This window comes from Spermophilus citellus, assembly GCF_964194105.1.
Source record: "Spermophilus citellus genome assembly, chromosome: 4".
Lineage (NCBI taxonomy): Eukaryota > Metazoa > Chordata > Mammalia > Rodentia > Sciuridae > Spermophilus > Spermophilus citellus.
In genome coordinates, this window is record NC_138185.1 from 69,765,061 (window position 1) to 69,790,933 (window position 25,873).

General features: G+C 38.0%; 1 protein-coding gene and 1 pseudogene across 6 annotated transcripts in view; both read right to left on the reverse strand.

Annotated features, from left to right (window-relative positions):
* Positions 1-25,873, reverse strand: part of HOMER2 (homer scaffold protein 2) — a 139,155-nt gene that overhangs the window by 45,944 nt on the left and 67,338 nt on the right. The gene's annotated exons all lie outside the window — the stretch shown is intronic.
* On the reverse strand, positions 48-3,381 carry LOC308647332 (hydroxysteroid dehydrogenase-like protein 2; annotated as a pseudogene). The gene is made up of 3 exons: positions 3,298-3,381; positions 1,417-1,898; positions 48-1,239 (listed from the first exon to the last, which is right to left on the reverse strand). The product of its transcript is annotated as a hydroxysteroid dehydrogenase-like protein 2 (transcript).

Sequence of the window (25,873 nt, forward strand, 5' to 3'; positions counted from 1 at the left end):
TCCACATGTCACAGAGAACATTCAGCCTTTGGTTTTTTGCAATTGACAGCCAGATAGAAATTATAATGAATTTTTGTCATATATGACTCAATTTATATGGAATATCCAGAATAGACAAAACAACAGCAAGATAAAATATATTTTTTATTTCTTAAATAGGCCTCATACTACAATTAGTTGAATTACTTTAATATTTTCCTATTGATAAATATATCTAGATGGATAATCAACAGGTAAAAAATATTTTATTTTATTTAGTTTGCACAAGTATTATTTATTAAGTAGTTTATTGTGTGATTTCTTTGAAAATCACATTTTCTTTAAAATAAATATATTAAAATCCAAAACATCATTAAGATTTTCATTAGCATACAATTTTAACATGAACTAGCTTCGTTTACATGAGAAGAAGCTTTGTAAAGGGCTAATTCTACTGCTTAATCCTGACAGGTTGCTTGAAACACATACTTTTCCTAAAAGAAGGCTGTAACCGAGATATGAGGTTCAAAGAGGATAAAAATCTGTAAAATATAAAAAACTCAGTGTCTCAGAATTCCACTTAATGAAGCCTCTGTTTGACTGGCTAGTTGTGTGAATTACAATTTCAAATCTTATAGAAGTTCTATTTTTCCCCAAACATGCATATCCTTATAATACAATAGAGAAGACAACAAACATTAGATGTTAACTGTTGAGCCTTTTTACTTTTTAAACATAGTCAACATTTTTGTTTCTTTTTCTTCACAGTCTGGAATGCATTTGATTCATTAGCTTCTGTGTTTGATTGCTAGGGCCATGTTTCCTTTAATCTTCTTTTTCCCTGACATGAATGCCATTGTTGGTTTTGGTTTCCCTGAAAACATTTTGACAGGATCATTGGTAGACATACTCATCACCACATCTGCCCTAGCAGAGGGCTCTCCATGTATGACATTCCTGCCCTTGTTTTTCAGATGGAGAAACCACATGCCACCGTGTCACCCCATGAGTTTAAACTGATAGATGGCTTGTGTAGCTTTCCCACATCATCATCATTGGAGAGACCTTCATTCTAAATGTTTCTCCACAGCTCCAGAACATGGTTTTGACTGTGGCTCTGACTTCTCTTCTTTAGATTCTAGAATAGCACCAGATGATTCCACATGCTTGATAACTGCATCTGGGTGTTCGCCTAAGAAATCTGGTAACAAAAGATGGCCCAGTTTAATTGTATAGATGTCAAAATTTTTTATTCCTGGGCTAGGGTTGTGGCTCAATGGTAAAGCAATTGCCTAAATTGTGAGACACTGGGTTCAATCTTCAGCACCTCATAAAATAAATAAATAAAATATAGGTATCGTGTCTATCTACAACTAAATACATATATATATATATATATATATATATATATATATATTTAAAATATTTATTCCTTCCCCTTCTAAGATATTTTCATCAATAACAAAATTCTCCTTAAAACATTTTAGCTTTTTGAGAAGGGAATATGCAGCAACTGCAATTATCTCAACTTTTCTACATTGGCTTTCAATCCCAGATCCTTTCAGCATTGACATAGCATAAGTAATATTCTAGGACATTAGGCATTGACTGATACTTCATCTTTAATTTCTTTAAATTCTTCTACCATTCCAAGCAGACACATAGATATACCATGCTCAGCAATCATATAAACACAGTGCCATTTGAACCACATAGGATTTAGCGTGCTGAGACTGAGGATATGAGCAATTTTCTCTTTTTCCTAAGAGGAATACAAGATGTGGAAGTAAAGCAGGTACCTCTGAAGTTCACATTTGTCATAAGACCACTTTCCTTATAGGTGTTTCCAATGTGTTAGTCAAGCTAATGGTGCTGCCATTATTCACCAAAATGTCAATTCCTTTAAATTTCTCTACTGCCTTCTATCTTGTGTCACTGATTAGTGCTGTTTACGCCTCCTACAATACATGGCAAGGCCCTTACTCCTTGATCAGTGTTGGGTAAAATGACTTCTATAGTTCAGAGGAGATGGTGGAAATAGCCATAATGAATTTTTTTAAATCCCTACAGGGGTGGGGGTGTAGCTCAGTGGTAGATCACTTGCCTAGCATATATGGGTTCAATCCTCAGCAACACAAAAAAGAAAAAGAAAATAAATGACACTACTTATTCCCTAGAGTACCTGACAGGTTTTAAGGAGCTCCAAACACACTTATGATATATTTGTGGCCTGCTTGTGTGATACGAGTTTGACTAGGTTCCAGGGCTGGTTCATAGTCTGAGGGTTATCCCAGAGGCCATCACATTCATTTTAATGTGCTCTGGAAAACTGCCCCAACTCTGAAAGTGATGGGTGAGTCCTAAGCAGTGGGTGAAGATCTGGATAGGGAGTTGGGGAGAGGCAAAGGTGCAAAGAAGCAAAGCCAGGAGGGAAGGCAAATATCTTCATGGGTGGATGTGGGGCTTTTCTGAGGATGTAGGATAGGTTAAAAAGTTTGTGAGGGGCTGGGGCTGTGGCTCAGTGGTAGAGCACTTGTCTAGTACATGTGAGGCACTGGGTTCAATCCTCAGAACCACATAAAAATAAATAAATTAAATAAAGGGTTTTTTTTTTTTTAGAAAAAAGTCTGTGAGAGAATGAGGGAAAGGTGAGTCTTGACCAGGGACAGGAGAGAGAATAAACAAAGCTTACCAGCAAGACTGCAATGCCATTTCATATTCAAATGGCACCCCTCAATTCCTGCACAGAAACCCTTCTCCCACTTCAATGCATTCTCCCTCTAACCCACTCCAGAGCTCAGCAAATCTGTTAGGTTTAGCAGATAAGGGGGGAAACAGGCACAAATGGTGTTTTCAGAAATCAGGACGTGCCACTGCAGCTATAGGAAGAGGTAGTAGGAGATGAGGCTCAATGTGGGGCAAGCCAGAGAGCCATGGACTTTGAGTGCCAAGCTAGGGAAATCTATCTTGGGACTAGCATCTACTGACTATGCTCTGTGGAAAATTTACATCAAAGCTATTTTCTCTTCCAAGTACATTTCAAGGCCAGGATTGGTGGCACATGACTGTAATCTTAACCACTCAGGAGGCTGAGGGAGAAGGATGGCAAGTTTGAGGCTAGCCTCAGGAACTCAGCAAGACCCTGTCTCAAAACAAAAAAATAAAAAGAGCTGGGGATGTGGCTCAGTAGTACAATGCCCTGGGTTCAATGCCTGGTACCCCAAACAAAACAAAAGAATATATTCCAAAAAAAACACATTATGTAGGAAAGATGTTAAATGCATTTGGATAGTTTTTTTTTTAATCATGCAATATCACCTTTAGGATGTGGTGTTCTTCCAGGAAATAACACTGGGGCCCGATGATATGCACATATCTGTCATATGAGCTGCACACAGGCATGTAACCTACACTTACAAACTACAAACTACTTATTATATACAAACGATGCAAGAATGGACACCTTCTATTTATGATTTACTATCTATGGAAGGTATCTTTCTTAGGATTTCAAAACATATTCATGATTTTATTCATGGATGTCACATTAAACATTTACACTATAAAAACTCATACCACTGGAATCCATGGTGAACGGAGTAAATTTTAATTTTTTTAAAGCAGTTTTATGATTCACACACTGTGCACTCCACAAGCCAGAATTGGAAAACATCCAAGTAATGATTTCTAAAATACCAGGTGGTAAGCTGCCAGAGTCACAACAATTAATGATTTCTGGGACAGCCTAATTCAAGAGAGTGCAAAATCTTGCTGCAGAACAGTTTGTGTTCTTACTTTTGTTATAACACATCTGTGCACAAAGATTTTCACATTAATCTGCAAAGAAAAGACTTTATGCCATACCCGATGTGAGGCTATGACTTGGCAACATCATTCCTAATATTAACCAAATATGATTTTTAGTCTTTTAAGACTAAGAAAATAATGTTCTCAATTTTAAATGTTAAGGGCTTTTGTATTCGTCTACAATAAAAAGGAAATGAGATATTTGTTCTAATGTACTTTGATCTTAATAAACTAAAAATAACATTCTTTGATGATTTATTCTATTACAGTTAATAAACTATTCCCATATAAATGTGAATAATCTTGCAGCAACTAATCATCTGTGAGATCATATCTTGCTGCCCACTTTACCTTAGAGTATGCTAAATCTTTGATCTGTTGATCTTCCACTAATATATCAAAATGTGTAAATTGCCTCATGGTAAAACAAATTTAGGAAATGCTGATTTATTTTCCTTTTTTAACTTTAATTTGTTATATAGGGCAGTAGAATGCATTTCAATTCATAGTACCCATATAGAGCACAATTTTTCACATCTGGTTGTACACAAAGTAGAGTTACATCATTTGTGTCTTCATACATGTAATTAGGATAATGATGTGCATCTCATTCCACCATCTTTCCTACCATCCCCTTTGCCCTATCTAGAGTTCACCTAATCCTCCCATATCTCCCCCAACCCCATTATGAATCAGCATCCTTAAATCAGAGAAAACATTTGGTATTTGGTTTTTGTAGATTGGCTAACTTTCACTTCGAATAATATTCTCCAACTGCATTCATTTACCTGCAAATGCCACGATTTTATTCTCTTTTAATGCTGAATAATATTCCATTGTGTGTGTGTGTGTGTGTGTGTGTGTGTGTGTGTGTATATATATACACACCACATTTTTTATCCATTCATCTACTTAAGTGCATCTAGGTTGGTTCCACAATTTAGCTATTGTGAACTGAGCTGCTATAAACATTGATGTGGCTGTGTCCCTGTAGTATGCTGTTTTTAAGTCCTTTGGGTATAGACCAAGGAGTGGGATAGCTGGTCAAATGGTGGTTCCATTCCCAGTTTTCCAAGGAATCTCCATACTGCTTTCCAGATTGGCTGCACCAATTTGCAGTCCCAACAGCAATGTATGAGTGTGCCTTTTTCCCCTCATCCTTGCCAACACTTATTGTTGTTTGTATTCTTGATAGCTGCCATTCTGACTGGAGTGAGATGAAATCTTAAAGCAGTTTTGATTTGCAGAAAATGATGGTTTTTGAGCAAAAGAATAGCACTGTTTGATCCAGTTGAATAATTATAGCACATGTACTAAGAATGTGTAGAAGAAAGAAGAGGCTGGAAAATACTAATGAGGCACTACACAACTCTCCAAGCATGCAGAGATAGGGGCCTGGCTGGGAGCAGTGGGCTAGTGAGATTTCAAAATGTGGCATCAGAATTTCTGGTCTAACATGTAAAGAGCTTGAAAGTCGCCACTCTATCTTTACTAGTAAAAGATGAACAAACTCAACAATCAACAATGTATCTTGACTCTATCACAGAAGTGAGGTCACAGGGCAAACCACAGCACCCCCCTCAGGAGAGACAGAGAATCACAACTTACCAGAGCAAGAACCCATAAATGGAAACTTTTGTGAGAATCAGTACCATGGCTGAAAAACCTGCACTGTAAATGGCAAACAGTCTTCAGCTTGCTGTATGCCAATCTGAATTAAAACTCCATGAGGACACCATCATAGGGGTGCTGCCATACTTTGCCACACTTTTGTTGCTTTTACTTCTAGAAGTCTACCAAGTACTTATGAAAAAAATTCAAAGAAAAATTCCCCCATGCTTTTAGCTGGTAGAAAGGAAAGTAGCCGTTCTAAGGAGTTGTGGCTCAGTAGTATAGTGCTTGTATAGCATGCGTGAGGCACTGGGTTCGATTCCTGACCCACATAAAATAAAAACAAATAAAATTCACCGGAGCTCTCTGTTCTTAAAAGGTGTGTGCTCAGGAGAAACTAATTCACCAGAGCACAATCTGCTAGAGGTATGAGTAGAGCCTCACTGACCTTTGAAACTGGAAATACCCACCACTAGTACCCTCTGGTCTTCTGAATGGACAAAGGGAAACACCCTCCTCCAGCACCCTCAGCCATCTGGACCCACCTAAAAGGGCCTGAGAAGCACTGGTGAAGTTCACAGTGCAGGGGCACAGGCCCACCCAGACTGAGGCCTAACCACAGGACTATAGAACCTTCCTCTTCCCACACAGTACCACATTACTAAAGGCCCACTTGGAGCAGTTCCTTTTACCCAGTACATCATGTTACCTTTCAACAAAAAATTACAAAGCTGGGGCTGTAGCTCAGAGGCAAAGTGCTTGTCTGCATGGGTGAGGCACTGGGTTCCATCCTTAGCACCACATAGAAATAAACAAACAAACAAACAAAAAAAGGCATGCTATCCATCTACAACTACAAAAATAAATAAATAAATAAAAATTTAAAAATTACAAGGCATACTTAAAATGAAAAAGAAGAATTTAATTTTTTATTTATATATGACAACAGAATGCATTGTAATTCTTATTACACATATAGAGCACAATTTTTCATATCTCTGGTTGTATACACAGGATATTCACACCAATTTGTGTCTTCATACCTGTTCTTTGCACAATAATGGTCATCATATTCCACCATCATTAATAACCCCATGTCCCCTCCCTTCCCCTCCAACTCCTCTCCCCTGTCTAGAGTTCATCTATTCCTCCCTCTCCCTATCCCACTATGAATCAGCCTCCTTATATCAAAGAAAACATTCAGCATTTGGTTTTTTGGGATTGGCTAAATTCACTTAGCATTATCTTCTCTAACTCCATTCATTTACCTGCAAATGCCTTGATTTTATTCTCTTTTATTGCTGAGTAATATTCCATTGTGTATATATGCCACTTTTTTTTATCCATTCATCTGTTGAAGGGCACCTAGGTTGGTTCCGCAGTTTAGCTATTGTGAATTATGCTGCTATAAATATTGATGTGGCTGTGTCCCTGTAGTTTGCTGTTTTTAAGTCCTTTGGGTAGTGAGATGAAATCTTAAGAGTGGTTTCGATTTGCATTTCTCTAATTGCTAGTGATGATGAACATTTTTTCATGTATTTGTTGATTGATTTTACATCATCTTCTGAGAAGTGTCTCTTCAGGTCCTTGGCCCACTTGTTGATTGGTTTATTTATTTATTTATTTATTTTATGTTTAGCTTTTTGAGTTCTTTATATACCCTAGAGATTAGTGCTCTACCTGATGTGTGAAGGGTAAAGATTTGCTCCCAAGATGTAGGCTCTCTATTCACCTCTTCTGCTGAGAAGAAATTTTTTAGTTTGAGTCCATCCCATTTATTGATTCTTTATTTTAATTCTTGTGCCACAGGAGTCTTATTAAGGAAGTTGGGGCCTAATCCCACATGATGGAGATTTGGGCCTACTTTTTCTTCTATTAGACACAGGGTTTCATTCCTAAGTCCTTGATCCATTTTGAGTTGAGTTTTCTGCATGGTGAGAGATAGGGGATAAATTTCATTTCGTTGCATATGGATTTCCAGTTTTCCTAGCACCGTTTGTTGAAGATGCTATCTTTTCTCCAGTACATGTTTTTGGCACCTTTGTCTAACATAAGATAATTATAGTTTTGTGGGTTAGTCTCTGTGTCCTCTATTCTGTACCATTGGTCTACCAGTCTGTTTTTGTGCCAATACCATGCTGTGTTTGTTACTAATGCTCTGTAGTATAGTTTGTGGTCTGGTATAGTGATGCTACCTGCTTCACTCTTCCTGCTAAGGATGGCTTTAGCTATTCTAGGTCTCTTATTATTCCAGATGAGTTTCATGATTGCTTTTTCTATTTCTATGAGAAATGTCATTGGAATTCTGATCAGAATTGCATTAAATCTGTATAGTGCTTTTGGAAGTATGGTCATTTTGATAATATTAATTCTGCCTATCCAAGAGCAAGGTAATCTTTCTACTTTCTAAGGTCTTCTTTGATTTCTTTTCTTAGGGTTCTGTAATTTTCATTATATAGATCTTTTACTCTTTTGTTAAGTTGATTCCCAAGTATTTTATTTTTTGAGGCAGTCAGAAAAATTAAATATGTAGGTATAAATTGAACAAATAAGTAAAAGATCTATATGAGGGCCAGGCTCAGAGGTGCATGCCTGTAATCTCAGTGGCTTGGAGGCCGAGGCAGGAGGATTTTGAGTTCAAAGCCAGCCTCAGCAACTTAGTGAATCCCTAACAACTCAATGAGACTCTGTCTCTAAATAAAATACAAAATAGGGCTGGGGAATGTGGCTCAGTGGTTGAGTGCCCCTGAGGTCAATACTCAGTACACCTCCTCTACATGAGGAATAGTATAGAACTCTGAAAGAAATATCAAAGAACCAGATAAATAGAGATTTTGTTGATTCTGTTGCTAAAACCAAATACCTGATACTGGGTATTTTATGAAGGAAAAAGGGTTATTTAAAATGCTACAATTGGAGATTCAAGAACATGGAAACAGCGTCTGCTCAGTTCTAGTAAGAGTTTCAGTAGTTAGGTTACAGCATGACAGATGGCATTATGGTGGAAGCAGATGAGAGAAGGAAAGAACACATGATGAGACAGGAAGCTAGAGGGAGATTCAGGAGCCAGACTTGCTCTTTCATAGCAACACACTCTTCCCAGAACTAACTCCCTCCATGAGACCAGTATTAATCCCTTCCAATGGCAGTGTTCCCAGTGACCTAATTATCTTTCACCAGACCCTACCTCTTAAAAGGTTTCACTGCCCCTCATAGTATAACACTGGGGACCAAACTTCCAACACATGAACCCTTGTGGAACACACTCAAAGCATATCCAAATGATGGCAGAAATATATTCCATGTTCATAGGCAGGAAGACTCAATTTTTGTCCAGATGTCACTTCTTCCCAAATTAATCTATAGATTCCATTCAATCCCAATCAAAATTCTAGCAAGTTATTTTGTAGATATTGATAAACTCATACTAAAGTTTAGATAGAGGGACAAAAGACTCAGAATAACCAACTCACTACTGAAAGGGAGGAACAAAGAAGATAATACTACCAAACTTTAAGACTGATTATAAATAAGGCAAGAAAAATCAGGGTAGTGTGGAATAGGCAATAGAATAAAAAAATAGATCAAGGAAACAGAATACAGAGCAGAAACAGTCCCACATGAATACAATCAAAAGATCTTTAACAAAGGAGCAAAAGCATTGCAATGGAACAAATAGTCTTTTCCCAAAAAATGGTGCTAGAACAACTATACATGCACATGCCAAAAAAGAAAAAAGAATCTACACAAAGACATTATACCCTTTATAAAATTAGCACAATTAGGATTGCATACCTAAATGTAAATGCTTAACTTTATATAAGTAACTGCTTAACTTTATATAAAACCCCTAGAAGGTAATATTAGGAGAAAATATAGATTTCTATGAATATGGTGATGCCTTTTTAGATATAACACCAAAGCTACAATTCATGGAAAGACTGAAAGAGCAAACTCCCTTTGCCTAGTCTCATTCAAGAAGGCAGAGACCTCACAATTCAATTATCCCCCGAAGACCATACCTCCCAATACCACTGCGCTAGGGATTGTTTCAATATGAATTTTTGAAGGGGACAAGAACATTTATTAGACCACAGCAGATGGCAAGAAAATACAGAGAGAGAGAGATTCAACATCATCTGTCATTAGGGAATTATAAATTAAAACAACAATGAGATAGCACTACACACCTTTCAGAACAGCCAAAATCTAAAACACTGATAACATCAAATGCTGCTGGGGATATGGATCAACAGCAACTCTCATCCATTACTGGTCAAAGTGAAAAATATACAACCACTCTGAAAGACAGTTTCTTATAAATCTAAACATACTCTTACCATACATACTCAGTAATTTTGCTCCTTGGTATTGACCCAAACAAACGGGTTCACAAAAAAACCTGAACAAGGATGTTTAAAGCAACTCTATTCATAGTTACCAAACCTTGGAACCACAAGATATACTTCATAGGTGAGTAGAGAAATAAATTGTAGGTACAACCAGACAATGGATTATTATTCAGCACTAAAAAAATAAGTGAGCTATCAATCCATGAAAAGACATGGAGGAATCTTAAATGTATATTAAGTAAGAGGCTGATTGATCTCTCCAAAACCACTTGGCTACATATCACATTAAAAACCACCATGTTGGGCTGGGATTGTGGCTCAGCGGTAGAGCACTTACCTACCAAGTGCGAGGCCCTGGGTTTGATCCTCAGCACCACATAAAAATAAATAAATAAAATAAAGGTATTATGTCCAACTACAACTAAAAAATAAATATTAATAAAAAGCCACCTTGTTGCCCTTCCTTTATTAGGAAAGGAAAAGAAAGTGGTGGGTGTCTGAAGTACACATTGAAAGACTTAACAGTCCTCACTTTGTCTCAGGAACATTAACAGGCTTTGTTTAACAGGCTTTGTTTTAAATACTAGTTTCTATAAGGGCTGTTTCTACCTGTTAGGAACAAAAGTAAACAAGCAGAGGGCTGCTCCACAAATTTTTACTCTTTCCCTTCTTATAAAGAGTAAAGGAAGAACTGGTTCAGAGATCTCGAAGAGACAATGCCTTCTAAGATGCTGTGACCATCTGTGTGATCTGGGACAAAGCCACTTCATTCTCCATGAGGTGGAAGTTGAATAACTACCTCAAAGGTTTAGGATTAAATGTGATGTTGGGTGCAAAATGCCCTTTTGTATTAATAGCATTCTGCTAAAGGAATATTAGAATACATTAATTATAGGCACAAAATGCTACTACAAGGAAGAGAATCCCTTTTTTTACTTTAGACAGCTGAATCTGCCCAAAGATAGTCTGGTTCTCTTCCCTACTAGCATCAGCAAATTAAACAAAGAAATTCTCCCCCAAATAACTGCTTTTATAATTTAAAAATTTGGTTTTCTTCAAAGTTTAAGAATTTAGACATCTGGGCCTTGTTTTTTCCTTTACTGGCAAATTAGTAGTACTAGTGTTAGCAAACTGGTCTAACGGTTCATTTTTCAGGTTTTTCAACAGTGCAGCTGCAGGCTCCTGTGTAGCAACAAGAATTTGAGTTCTAGAAGACAACCCTTTAATTGTATGGCTACCACTCTGAATCTGGGTTTGAGGGGGAGAAAAGCTCTTTTCGTTTTCCTAGGAATCATACTTGTTTAGAATTTCATGGTGTGAAAAGGCTGGTAACTTGCCAAGTCAATTACAAAAGGTGTTAACACAAAACCAAAGGTGCAGACTTGCCTCAAAAGAGTGTTTATGTTTTCATTTATGCTATTAGTTGGTCTCTCTGGCTAATGAATATTTTATGTGTGTATATATATTCCACAAAACTTTATTTACAAAAACCAGTGGCAAGTATAGAGCTGCCATATTTGGCAGATGAAAATACAGGATTTCCAAGTACATTTAAATTTCATATAAACAGTGAATAATTTTTTAAACTCTATTTGAGATATAATTCAGATACCATAATATTCACTTTTTCTCCCCCCCCCTTTTTTTTTATTCTGGGAATTGAAACCAGGGGTACTTAACCACTGAGCAACACTTTTTGTGTGTGTGTGTGTGTGTGTGTGTGTGTGAGAGAGAGAGACAGGATCTCACTAAGTTGCTTAGGGTCTTACTAAGTAGCCCTGACTTGCAATTCTCCTGTCTCAACCTCCTGAGTCACTGGGTTTATAAGCATGTACCCCTGCTTTTATATATATATATAAAATTCACTTTTATATATATAAATTATATATATAAAATTCACTTTTATATATATAATATATTAGTTGTGAATAGACCTTTATTTTTATTTATTTGTATGCAGTACTGAGAATTGAACCCAATGCCTCACACATGCTAGGCAAGCACTCTACCACTGAGCTACAACCCCAGCCCTCAAATTCACTGTATTACTGTATTTATTTATTTATTTATTCTAATTTGTTAATTAGAATTTATCTAATTCTGATCAGGAGGATGGATTTCAATTCATAGTAATCATATAGAGCACAATTTTTTCATGTCTGGTTGTACACAAAGTAGAGTCACACCATTCGTGTCTTCATACATGTACTTAAGGTAATGATATCCATCTCATTCCACCATCTTTTCTACCCCCCCTTCCCCCTCCTTTCACCTCCCTCTCTTTGTCCTATCTAAAGTTTCATTCCATGCTCTCCCCACCCCATCCCCATTATGGATCAGCATCCTCATATCAGAGAAAATATTCAGCGTTTGTTTTTTGGGAATTGGCTACTTCACTTCGCATTATATTCTCCAACTCCATCCACTTACCTGCAAATCCCATGATTTTGTTCCCTTTTAATGCTAAGTAATATTCCATTGTGTCTATATACCTCAGTTTCTTTATCAATTTATCTACTGAAGGGCATCTAGGTTGGTTCCACAATTTAGCTATTGTGAACTGAGCTGCTATAAACATTGATGTAGCTGTGTCACTATAGTTTTTAAGTCTTTTGTGTATAAACCAAAGTGGGATAGCTGGATCAAATGATAATTCCATTTCAAGTTTTCCAAGGAATTTCCATATTGCTTTCCAGATTGGCTGCACCAATTTGCAGTCCCAACAGCAATGTATGAGTGTGTCTTTTTCCCCACATCCTCGCCAACACTTATTGTTGTTTGTATTCTTAATAGCTGCCATTCTGACTGGAGTGAGATGAAATCTTAGAGTAGTTTTGATTTGCATTTCTCTGATTGCTAGAGATGTTGAACATTTTTTTCATATATTTTTTGACCGATTGTATATCATCTTCTGAAAAGTGTCTATTCGGTTCCCTGGCCCATTTATTGATTGGGTTATTTGTTATTTTGGTGTTAAGATTTTTGAGTTCTTTATATATCCCAGAGATTAGTGCTGTATCTGATATGCATGTAGTAAAAATTTGTTTCCCTTCTGTAGGCTCTCTATTCACCTCACTGATTATTTCTTTTGTTCAGAAGAAGCTTTTTAGTTTGAATCCATCCCATTTATTGATTCTTGATTTTAATTCTTGTGCTATAGGAGTCTTATTGAAGGAAGCTGGGGCCTAATCCAACATGATGAAGATTTGGGCCTACTTTTTCTTCTATTAAGCATAGGGTCTCTGGTTAATTCCTAGATCCTTGATCCACTTTGAGTTGAGTTTTGTGAATGGTGACAGACAGGAGCTTAATTTCACTTTGCTGCATATGGTTTCCAGTTTTCCAAGCACCATTTGTTGATGAGGCTATCTTTTCTCCAATATATGTTTTTGGTGCCTTTGTCTAATATGAGATAATTGTATTTATGTGGGTTTGTATCTGTGTCCTCTATTCTGTACCATTGGTCTACAAGTCTATTTTTGGTGCCAATATCATGCTGTTTTTGTTACTATTGCTTTGTAGTATAGTTTAACGTCTGGTGTAGTGATGCCTCCTGCTTCACTTTTTTTGATAAGGGTTGCTTTGGCTATTCTGGGTCTCTTATTTTTTCAGATGAATTTCCATGACTGCTTTTTCTATTTCTTTGAGGGATGTCATTGGGGTTTTGATTTGCATTACATTAAATCTGTATAGTGCTTTTGGTAATATGGACATCCAAAATTCACCTTTTTAAAAGTACACAATTCAGTGGCTTTTAATCACAGAATCATGCAACCATCCCACTACTTAATTTCAGAGCATTCCCAAACCCATTCTTATTGGCAGTCACTATTATTCTCTTCCCATATATTGTGACAACCTCTAATCTATTTTCTATCTCTATAGATTTGCCTATTCTGAACATTTAATATAAATGGAACCATACAATATATGGACTATTTGTGTCTGGATTTTTTTCACTAGCCATAATGTTTTCAAGGTTCATCCATGATGCAGCATGTATCATACTTCATTCTTTTTATGGCTAAATAATATTCCATAGTGTGGATATACTATACTTTATCCATTCTCCAGTTAATGAATATTTGGTTTGTTTCCTCCTGTAGGCTATTGTAAATAATGTTTCTATTAATATTCATGTACTGGATTTATGTGGACATATGTTTTCTTGGCTCTTGGGTATATACCTACTAGTGAAATTGCTGGGTCATATAATTACTCTGCTTAACTTTTTGAAGAACTGCCTGGCCAAATTCCAAAGCATCTTCATTACTTTGCATTCCCACCAGCAATGTATGAGGGTTCTAGTTTGTCCACATTCTCACTGATACTTGTTATTGTCTGTCTTTTTGATAGAGCTATCCTAGTGGGTATGAAGTGAGGGTAAGGGATACTTAACATACTTCTAAAGACACAATAATGTACCTAACTGAAGGCAACCTATACCCCAAATAGGCAGACAGAGTGTGTACCTGCTCTGGGCCCCAATTGCCTTTCTTGGGTTGCTGCCTCACACTAGGCTCTCTATTGCAAGTTCTCTTAATAACAGAAGAATTTCTTAAATGTTTTTTAAGATACTGAAAATACAGAAAACTGGAGTTTAGAGAGGCAATTAATAAGCCAATGATTTTTATGCAATGCAACCTTGGGAAATACAAGCGCATTTCAAAGAACAGAAAGATATGGGCTCTGTCATTCCTTGCTGCCTGGAGTGGCCTGGACAGAGTTAAAGCTCGCCACTTCTGTGCCCTGGGGATGGGTACTTATAGAAGTACCCAGTATCCAAAGAGATCATCTACGTTTCTTTGCCTCCAAGTACTCTGATTGTCCCAAGGAGGCCTGAGCTACATTGAGAAGAGAGCTCTAGATCCTTCTAGAACTTCTCTAATGCAGCTAGAAAACCCCATGCTGTTCTTGCCAAGTGATGCCTGTCAGCAAAGTCTGCAAGTCTGACCCAGCATCTCCAGCCCAGAGCACTCAGCCTGTCTTACCCTTATCTCCAGGCTGCCCTTGCTTCTGTTATTTCATCCCTACAGCAGCACTCTCTCAGTACTCCTAATGTCCTTAAAGCAATAGAAACCACTGCTGAGCAGAGTAAACAACTGACAGGTAGATACATGTTCACTTAGTCAAGCTTTGCAACCTTAGGAAATACTCCTGCTGCAGTCCCTCTGCTGCAATCCTTTCTCCATACTACCTATGAGACAAAGTCCCTCTTCCCGGCTCCCTAAGAAGACTCAGATGCTATCTGACTTCTGGTCAGTTCAAAAAAATGTGCTTGGACTGTGGCAAACAGTGTGGTGGTTCCTCAAAAAGTTAAACACAAAATTAACACATAATGCTGCAATTGCACTTCTAGGTACATACCCATAAGAATTGAAATTAGACTCAAATAGATATTTGTATGCCCAAGTTCGAAACAGCACTACTCACAAAAGCTAAAAGGTAGAAATAACTTTAATATCCATCAACAGATAAATGAAATATGGTATACACATACAATGGAGTATTCTTCAGTCTTAAAAAGAAATGAAAGTCTGATATGTGCTATAACACAAATGAACCTTGAAAAGCTATGCTAAGTAAAATAAATCACAAAAGGAGGGGGGACTCAACATGGCGGCCAAAGAGGAGGCAGCACTTTCAATGCCTCCGCAGTAAGGGGATCAGAGAGACCCATTAATACACCTACATGCGAAACTTCTAGCAAAATTCCGCTGAAAGGAGACCTGCTGGGAATTAGTAAGTCTATTGGAGGGGTCAGTTTGTCCCAGAGGAGTGAATCTCCCCAACGTGGAGCAGGGGCACAATCCCGCCGCCACCGAACTGCCGCTGCCCACGCGTCGCAGCAAACCTACGAACCTACAAACGGCTGCTGCCTGCCTGGGCCCGCCGGCCTAGCTTTGTGAACTGCCTCTGGCGGTTTGGCGCTGCAAATGACCACCCCCCCCCAGTTCGGCGCTGCAAACGTCGACCCCCTCGCTTGTGTGAACAACTCCCGCCCGCGTGCTCTGCGAAAGGACCCGCCCACAAGGCAAACGCCCCCCCCCCAGCTCTTCGAACAGCCGTGCAGGCATGGGGAATCAGGGAATCAGGAGTGGCGGGGGACCCGCGGTGCGGAACTCCGGGCCAACGCTCCCACCAGTGCTGACAACTAAGGTCTCTTGCACCAGCTTCCAGGGGCGTGGCTACCAGAGGACAAACAAATTCGCTGGGGGTTCTCAGCCCCAAGCTCTAAAAACTTAGGGTCCAAGGGAATGGCAAACAGGGAGAGTGTGCCCAGGCATTCATGAATACAGGGCTCACAGGAGCAGCAGACCTGGCGTGTAGCCAGTATTGTGGTGAGCATCACCAGTGAGCGGGGCCTAGCTCGAGGAAAAGTGGGGAAGGGACTAGACACAAGAGAAGGCCCTAGGCACTCAGGATTGGAGACCCGCCCAGTCCAGGAGGAAGATCTGCTGCACAGTGACAGGCTCCCGCCTACTGAGAGGAGAAGCTTAGCCCGGTGGGCACAGCTCCACCTACTGGAAGAATAGTGAATCGAACTCTAAGACTGCATTTATTAAATTTTTTGTTGTTGTTTTAAAAATTTTTTTTAATTCATTTTATTTTATTTTTTAATTTTAATTCTCATTTTTATTATTACCATTATTTTTTAAAATTCTCTTTAATTTTCTATTTTTTTCTCTTTTCTTCTTTTCTTCTGTCTTTTCATTTCTTTACAATTCTCTTATTCCCCCTTCCTTGAATTCTACCTGCTTACTTTCATTCTCTTTGGTGACTTCTTCCCTTCCCTAGTAACACCTTTCCTCCCAAGCATCAAATAAATTTATAGGAGTAAACAGTAACTCAGCAGTCAAACAGAACAAGAAGCAACATGAGCAGTATGAAAAAACAAGGAAGAAAAGGAGTACAAACAATGCAGGACAGCCTAAACATTCAGGAGGATATAGAGTCATCAGAAAAATGGTCATATAAAGAACTCAAGGAACACCGTAGACAGATGGAATGGAACCTTAAAGAGGATACGAGACAGCAAATTCAAGCAGCGAAAGAACACATTGAGAATGAATTACATAAACAGATAAAAGAAGAAGTTAAGCATCTTTATCAGGAGATAGAGATTATAAAAAAGAATCAAACAATAATCTTAGAAATGAAGGAAATTATAAACCAAATTAAAATCTCAAATGAGAGTATCACTAATAGAGTGGAGCAAGTAGAAGCCAGAACGTCAGATAATGAAGACAAAATATATCATCTTGAAAAGAGTCTAGCCAACTCAGATAGGCTGGTTAAAAATCACGAGAGAAACATCCAAGAGATATGTGATAACATAAAAAAACCAAATTTAAGAGTCATCGGGATACAGGAAGGGATAGAGATTCAAGCCAAGGGAATGAGTAACCTACTAAATGAAATAATTACTGAAAACTTTCCAGAAATGAAAAAGGAAACAGATATTCACATTGTAGATGCATACAGGACACCGAGCATACAAAATCACAGTAGACCAACGCCAAGACACATTGTTATGAAGATATCCAATATACAGAACAAAGAGAAAATATTAAAAGCTACAAGAGAAAAGAGGCAGATTACATTCAGGGGTAAACCAATAAGGTTAACAACGGATTTTTCATCACAGACACTGAAAGCAAGAAGGTCATGGAACAATGTATTTCAAACACTGAAAGACAATGGATGCCAACCAAGAATTCTGTATCCAGCAAAATTAAGCTTCAGGTACGACAACGAAATAAAAATCTTTCACGATAAACAAAAGCTAAAAGAATTTGCAGCCAGAAAACCAGCACTGCAAAACATCTTGAGCAAAACACTACATGAGGAAGAAATGAAAAACAATAACCAAAGCCAACAGTGGGAAGTACCTCAGTAAAGACAGACGGAGGGGGGAAAGCTAATCATGGAGAAACAAACTAAATTAAAAAAAAAAGAGAGAGATAAATAATCAAACATGGCTGGAAGTATAAACCATATATCAATAGTAACTCTAAACGTTAATGGTTTAAACACTCCAATAAAGCGACATAGGCTGGTAACATGGATTAAAAAAACAAATCCAACAATATGCTGCCTCCAGGAGACACATCTGACTGGAAAAGACATACACAGGCTGAAGGTAAAAGGTTGGGAAAAAATATACCACGCACACGGTCCTCGTAAGCAAGCAGGGGTGGCCATCCTCACATCGAATAAAATCGACTTCAAGACTAAGTTAATCAAAAGGGATAAGGAAGGACATTATATACTGTTAAAAGGAACCATTCACCAACAAGACATAACAATTATCAATATTTATGCACCAAATAATGGTGCTGCGACATTCATAAAACAAATTCTCCTCAAGTTCAAGAATCAAATAGACCACAACACAATAATTATGGGTGACTTCAACACACCTCTCTCACCATTGGACAGATCCTCCAAACAAAAGTTGAATAAAGAAACTATAGAACTCAATATCACAATCAATAACCTAGACTTAACTGACATATATAGAATATATCAACCATCATCAAGTGGATATACTTTTTTCTCAGCAGCACATGGATCCTTCTCAAAAATAGACCATATATTATGCCATAGGGCAACCCTCAGTAAATATAAAGGGGTGGAGATAATACCATGCATCTTATCTGATCATAATGGAATGAAACTGGAAATCAATGATAAAAGAAGGAAGGAAAAATCCTACATCACATGGAAAATGAACAATATGTTACTGAATGATCAAGGGGTTACAGAAAACATAAAGGAGGAAATCAAAAAATTCTTAGAGATAGATGAAAATACAGACACAACTTATCGGCATCTATGGGACACAATGAAAGCAGTTTTAAGAGGGAAATTCATCGCCTGGAGGTCATTCCTCAAAAAAAGGAAAAACCGACAAATAAACGAGCTCACACTTAATCTCAAAGCCCTAGAAAAGGAAGAGCAAAACAACAGCAAATGTAGCAGAAGGCAAGAAATAATTAAAATCAGAGCGGAAATCAATGAAATTGAAACAAAAGAAACTATTGAAAAAATCAACAAAAGTTGGTTCTTCGAAAAAATAAACAAGATTGACAGACCCTTAGCCATGCTAACAAAGAGAAGAAGAGAGAGAACTCAAATTACTAACATACGGATGAAAAAGGCAATATCACAACAGATGCTACAGAAATACAGAAGACAATTAGAAATTATTTTGAAAACCTATATTCCAATAAAATAGAAGATAGTGAAGATATCGATAAATTTCTTAAGACATATGATTTGCCCAGACTGAGTGAGGAGGATACACACAATTTGAACAGACCAATATCAATGGATGAAATTGAAGAAGCAATCAAAAGACTACCAACCAAGAAAAGCCCAGGACCGGATGGGTATACAGCGGAGTTTTACAAAACCTTTAAAGAAGAATTAATACCAATACTTTTCAAATTATTTCAGCAAATAGAAAAAGAGGGAGCTCTTCCAAATTCATTCTATGATGCCAACATCACCCTGATTCCAAAACCAGACAAAGACACCTCAAAGAAAGAATACTACAGACCAATATCTCTGATGAACCTAGATGCAAAAATCCTCAATAAAATTCTGGTGAATCGGATACAAAGGCACATCAAAAAAATTGTGCACCATGATTAAGTAGGATTCATCCCTGGGATGCAAGGATGGTTCAATATATGGAAATCAATAAATGTTATTCACCACATTAATAGACTTAAAGATAAGAACCATATGATCATCTCGATAGATGCAGAAAAAGCATTCGACAAAGTACAGCATCCCTTTATGTTCAAAACATTAGAAAAACTAGGGATAACAGGAACTTACCTTGACATTGTAAAAGCTATCTATGCTAAACCTCAGGCTAGCATTATTCTGAATGGAGAAAAATTGAAGGCATTCTCTCTAAAATCTGGAACAAGACAGGGATGCCCTCTATCACCACTTCTATTCAATATAGTTCTTGAAACACTGGCCAGAGCAATTAGACAAACGAAAGAAATTAAAGGCATAAAAATTGGAAAAGAAGAACTTAAATTATCACTATTTGCGGATGACATGATTCTATACCTAGAAGACCCAAAAGGGTCTACAAAGAAACTACTAGAACTAATAAATGAATTCAGCAAGTGGCAGGATATAAAATCAACACGCATAAATCAAAGGCATTTCTGTATATCAGCGACAAAACTTCTGAATCGGAAATGAGGAAAAACACTCCATTCACAATATCCTCAAAAAAAATAAAATACTTGGGAATCAACCTAACAAAAGAGGTGAAAGATTTATACAATGAAAACTACAGAACCCTAAAGAGAGAATAGAAGAAGATCTTAGAAGATGGAAAAATATTCCCTGTTCATGGATAGGCAGAACTAACATCATCAAAATGGCGATATTACCAAAAGTTCTCTATAGGTTTAATTCAATGCCAATCAAAATCCCAATGGCATTGCTTGTAGAAATAGAGAAAACAATCATGAAATTCATATGGAAAAATAAAAGACCCAGAATAGCAAAAGCGATTCTAAGCAGGAAGTGTGAATCAGGGGGTATAGCGATACCAGATTTCAAACTATATTACAGAGCAATAGTAACAAAAACAGCATGGTAGTGGTACCAAAACAGGCGGGTGGACCAATGGTACAGAATAGAGGATACAGAGACTAATCCACAAAGTTTCAACTATCTTATATTTGATAAAGGGGCTAAAAGCATGCAATGGAGGAAGGATAGCATCTTCAACAAATGGTGTTGGGAAAACTGGAAATCCATATGCAACAAAATGAAACTGAAATCCCCTCCTCTCACCATGCACAAAGGTTAACTCAAAATGGATCAAGGACCTTGATATCAAATCAGAAACCCTGCGTCTGATAGAAGAAAAAGTTGGCTCCGATATACATATTGTGGGGTCTGGCTCCAAATTCCTTAATAGGACACCCATAGCACAAGAGTTAATAGCAAGAATCAACAAATGGGACTTACTTAAACTAAAAAGTTTTTTCACAGCATGAAAAACAATAAGAGAGGTAAATAGGGAGCCTACATCATGGGAACAAATTTTTACTCCTCACACTTCAGATAGAGCCCTAATATCCAGAGTATACAAAGAACTCAAAAAATTAGACAATAAGACAACAAATAACCCAATCAACAAATGGGCCAAGGACCTGAACAGACAGTTCTCAGAGGAGGACATACAATCAATCAACAAGTACATGAAAAAATGCTCACCATCTCTAGCAGTCAGAGAAATGCAAATCAAAACCACCCTAAGATACCATCTCACTCCAGTTAAGATTGGCAGCCACTATGAAGTCAAACAACAACAAGTGCTGGCAAGGATGTGGAGAAAAGGGTACACTTGTACATTGCTGGTGGGACTGCAAATTGGTGTGGCCAATTTGGAAAGCAGTATGGAGATTCCTGGGAAAGCTGGGAATGGAACCACCATTTGACCCAGCTATTGCCCTTCTCGGACTATTCCCTGAAGACCTTAAAAGAGCGTACTACAGGGATACTGCCACATCGATGTTCACAGCAGCACAATTCACAATAGCTAGACTGTGGAACCAACCCATATGCCCTTCAATGGATGAATGGATTTAAAAAATGTGGCATCTATACACCATGGAGTATTACGCAGCACTAAAAATGACAAAATCATGGAATTCGCAGGGAAATGGATGGCACTAGAGCAGATTATGCTTAGTGAAGCTAGCCAATCCCTAAAAAACAAATACCAAATGTCTTCTTTGATATAATGAAGCAACTATGAACAGAGCAGGGAGGAAGAGCAGGAAGAAAAGATTAACATTAAACAGAGACATGAGGTGGGAGGGAAAGGGAAAGAAAAGGGGAATTGCATGGAAATGGAGAGAGACCCTCACTGTTATACAAAATTACATATAAGAGGTTGTGAGGGGAATTGGAAAATAAACAAGGAGAGAAATGAATTACAATAGATGGGATAGAAAGAGAAGATGGGAGGGGAGGGGGATAGTAGAGGATAGGAAAGGTAGCAGAATACAACAGTTACTAGTATCGCATTATGTAAAAATGTGGATGTGTAACCGATGTGATTCTGCAATCTGTATTTGGGGTAAAAATGGGAGTTCATAACTCACTTGTAGCTAATGCATGAAATATGATATGTCAAGAGCTTTGTAAGGTTTTGAACAACTTATAAAAAAAGAAAGACGAAGGGAAAAAAATCCAGTAGACATTAGACAATCCAGAAATCCATTTGACTTCAGTACATATGAGGTTTTCTTGTAATGAGAACATTACAAGGAATTCATATTTTCTGAGGTTCTCACTTTGTTCATGGAAGTCTCCCAAGATGGGGGGCAGGGATGCAAGATTGAAAATCCATTACAAATAACAGCAAAGAAGATTTTCTGCACATAGACAGTGAAGAGTTGTCTATGAGGTTTTCTCAATTAAACTGAATGACAAAATGAAAAAAAAATCACAAAAGGACAAATACTGTATAAGTCCACTTGTATGTATCAAATTCATACAGACAGAAAGAACAGTAATTCCCAGGAGCTGAGGTAAAGGGGATGGGGAGTTATTGCTTAACAGGTACAGAATATTGAGAGAAAACAGGTAAGACCCTCACTCCCTCACCAAGGTCTTCTGCTTAGCAAGCTGCTTTTGAAGAATTGTTTCCACCAATGACCAGGTTCCAGAGCTGCTGACTCCTCACCTAAGCTTTCCCACAACCCCTGCAAGTTCAATAGGCCTGAACTTGACTCATATATGACCTTACTGGGGTGGATGACCTTTTGTCATCCTTTGGTAGCCAAGCATAGACAAAACCAACACACAGAAGCAGGTCACTGTGTCAAGTGCAAACCCTGGTGTCAAGAGCAAAGAACAAACAAGATTGTGTAAAAATTCTGAGATTGTGTGCAACAGCTGACTATGCTGCAGGAACCCACCCTTTCTGGCAGTATAAACTTTGCTACTCACATCCTGAGATGGCCAGACCAGGATCCTACCCCAGGTACTTCTCACTGGTGCTTGGGCACAAGTCCCAGCAAAGCCTCATTTGGATAGTACTGCTTGTCTCTTGGTGATTGCTATCACAAATTGAGCAAAAGAAGTCCATGTTGATTAGTAACAGTTTCACTCGGGATGACAAAATATTCTGAGAATGGAGAGTGGTGATGACTATATAACACTGTCAATATACTTAATGCCGCTGAAAAATACATTTAAAATGATCAAAATAGTAAGTTCTATATTATGTATATTTACAACAACCAAAAAGTATGCTGGCAGCAACTCCTGGTGAGACTGGGGATCACTTCACAGAGTTGATGATGCAGCCAAGTCCTCAGGGGGGCAACCTTGAAGAATAGCTCAAAGGCACCAGAGTAAAAACTGCAAAAAACAGGTAGAACACCGGGCAAGAAGGAAGACAGAAGAATGCAAACACACTATGGGAAGCCTGGAAAGAACAGAGTTTCTGGAAGGCACGGTCCACAGGGATGATGGCTAGGGAGCCAAGTAGGATGAGGACTAGAGAGTGTCCAAAGAAAACTGGCCACAGAGCTTGATAAAATGTTACAGCTTCTCAAGGTCTGGGGATGTAGTTCAGTGGTACAGCACTTGACTGGCATGCACAAGGCCCTAGATTCAATCCCCAGCACCCAAAACCTTATACCTGCTTAGTAAAAACAAAACAAAACAAAACAAAAAACATGAATTAAGACAATAAGATCCTTTTAGGCATCAAACTACAGAGATTGGTTTTTTTTTTTTTTAAAAGTTCTTTTGTTTTTGCTGAAAAAGTTCTGGAGATGGGTAGGGGGCACAAAATGATCAAAATATACTTAACATCCTAATGTGAACACTTAAAAAAGGCTAAAATGGTAATTTTAATGGTAGGAACATTTTACCACAATTAAAAAAAAAGAGTGTAGTAACCTCACTACTAGAGTGGAATGCATCTGTCTCTTCTACATTATGGATGGAGTGATTTTTGATAGAATTCTCTGGGAGTCAGCTTATTATTGCATATCAAAAGCCCTAAAAGTGCATCCTCCTGGACCCAACACCTCTATTTCTAGAAATTTGTTCAAAAACAATAAGGAGACTGAGAGACTTTAGGCTAAAAGAATATCACTGAAGAGCTGCTTGTTTAAAATAAATACATAAACAAATAAAAGCAAAGCAAAGTTGTAAAGAACCTAAATGCCCCAAAGTAGAGGGATGGTCAAAACATATATTCACAAGAAATTCCAGTCTTTCAAAATTATAATGAATTAAAATGAATACTACTCACATAGAGAGATGTTCCTTTTTTAATTTACCTGTTATGATTCATTCTCTATAACATTATACAAAATAAGGAGGCCAAGTGTTGCAGAGTCCCAGTCTAGCAGCAACCTCTCTGTGCCCATCTTTATCAAACAGACCTTGAAGAACTTGACGTCACTTGACATCCCTTGCCTCAGAGAAAACAAAACAATGTGGGGACAAAAGAACTCAGAGGTTCCAGAATTCCAACAATAACTACCCAACCCTAGAACTGTAAAGTGAAAACAGTAGGTTACAAAATAGCATCCTATTCTGCTCCTATTCTTGTAAATATGCATACTAGTACATATTAACTTAACAAATATGTAGTAAACAACTACAAGGAGAACCATGCAAGTGCTAAGAACATCCCAGGAAAAACAGATAGCAATGGTCTCTGCCTCAGAGTCCAGGCAGCTTGGTACTGCCCATGTTTGAGCACCTATCTGTATGGATAGGTGAATGGAATGGTGACCATAACTGTATTTTCTCTGGAAGGCCTGAAAATAGGTTTGTTGAATGCATAAAAGGTACAGACAATGAGGCTTTCTATAATGTGAAATTGTATTCAAACAATAGAGACTGCTTCCCAAGCTAAAGATCAAGTGCAAAAATCACCTGGACCAAAGAGAACACTAGAGTTGGCAGAAGGAGAATGGTAAATATGTGAAAGAACTTTGGATGGCAGAAACTGGGCAGGGACTTGGCACCAAAGGAACTGAGCTCCCCAAGTTGTCCCTTAGTGCCCAATTACTTGGCTCAATACCTCCAAATCATGGACTACTCTGGAAAGAGCCAACGGTCTTGTTTTTAGTTTTGGTTTTATTTGTAACTCACTGGTTTCCAATCCAGTATTCAAGAAGCACTCATTTATTTTTTGTATTTTCCGAATGGGCCCCATTATTTTCTCATTTCTTTACTGGCCTAAGTCACATATGACTGTCAGATTGCTTTCTAATCTGCAGGAATTCATCACAGTGGCCTCAACATTTGATAGGATTCTGGTAAAAAAAAAAAATGAAGATATGTTAGTTACCAGCTCAAGTAGCCTCAAAGCAGAACAGCTGCCCTTTGTCTTGATGAAATAGTGCAAGTGTGGGCATTTGTTCCGCTTTCCCAGGCTGTTGGGTGGGAAATGCTGGAATAGCCATTTCTTTCACACGCAAAGACATAGCACATGACACAAAGACACATGCATGAAGGTGCAAGCAGGGAAGATCTGGTCATGGGGGGACAGCAACTATTTCCAGAATACACCTAAGGCAGAAGTGATGATTTGAGAATTTACTATTACAAGATTAAAATATTTAAGGGAAGTTTTCAGGGAAAGAAGCCTAGTTCATAAGAGTAAACCCACTATTCTAGAGCTTACTCAGACATGGAAATATGCCTCCTATCAACCCTTTATTTGCTGTAGCCCTATGTATACAGTAGGTACAAAATACATGCTTATTTGGCATTGACATAATATGGAAATTATATCACATGTATCCAGCAAGGCAAAACTCCTTTCTATTATTTTCTACAATATCAAGGACAAAAGTATAACCAGTCCCATCTGGTCCACAAGGAAAGATATAAGGGCGCCAAAACAGATGTCCACCAATCCCTCAGGTTGGGACAGCTGCTGAGGACTAGAGTCCTGCAAAGGCTGAGCCAGCTTGGTCCTAGATGGACCATATGCTCTGTGGGATAGCTCAGATTGGAGATTATGAACACACAGGCAGCAATGTTCCAAAGGAAATCAGGAACTGACAGCAGGCAGGCGGATGGAGCCCCACATCACCTTC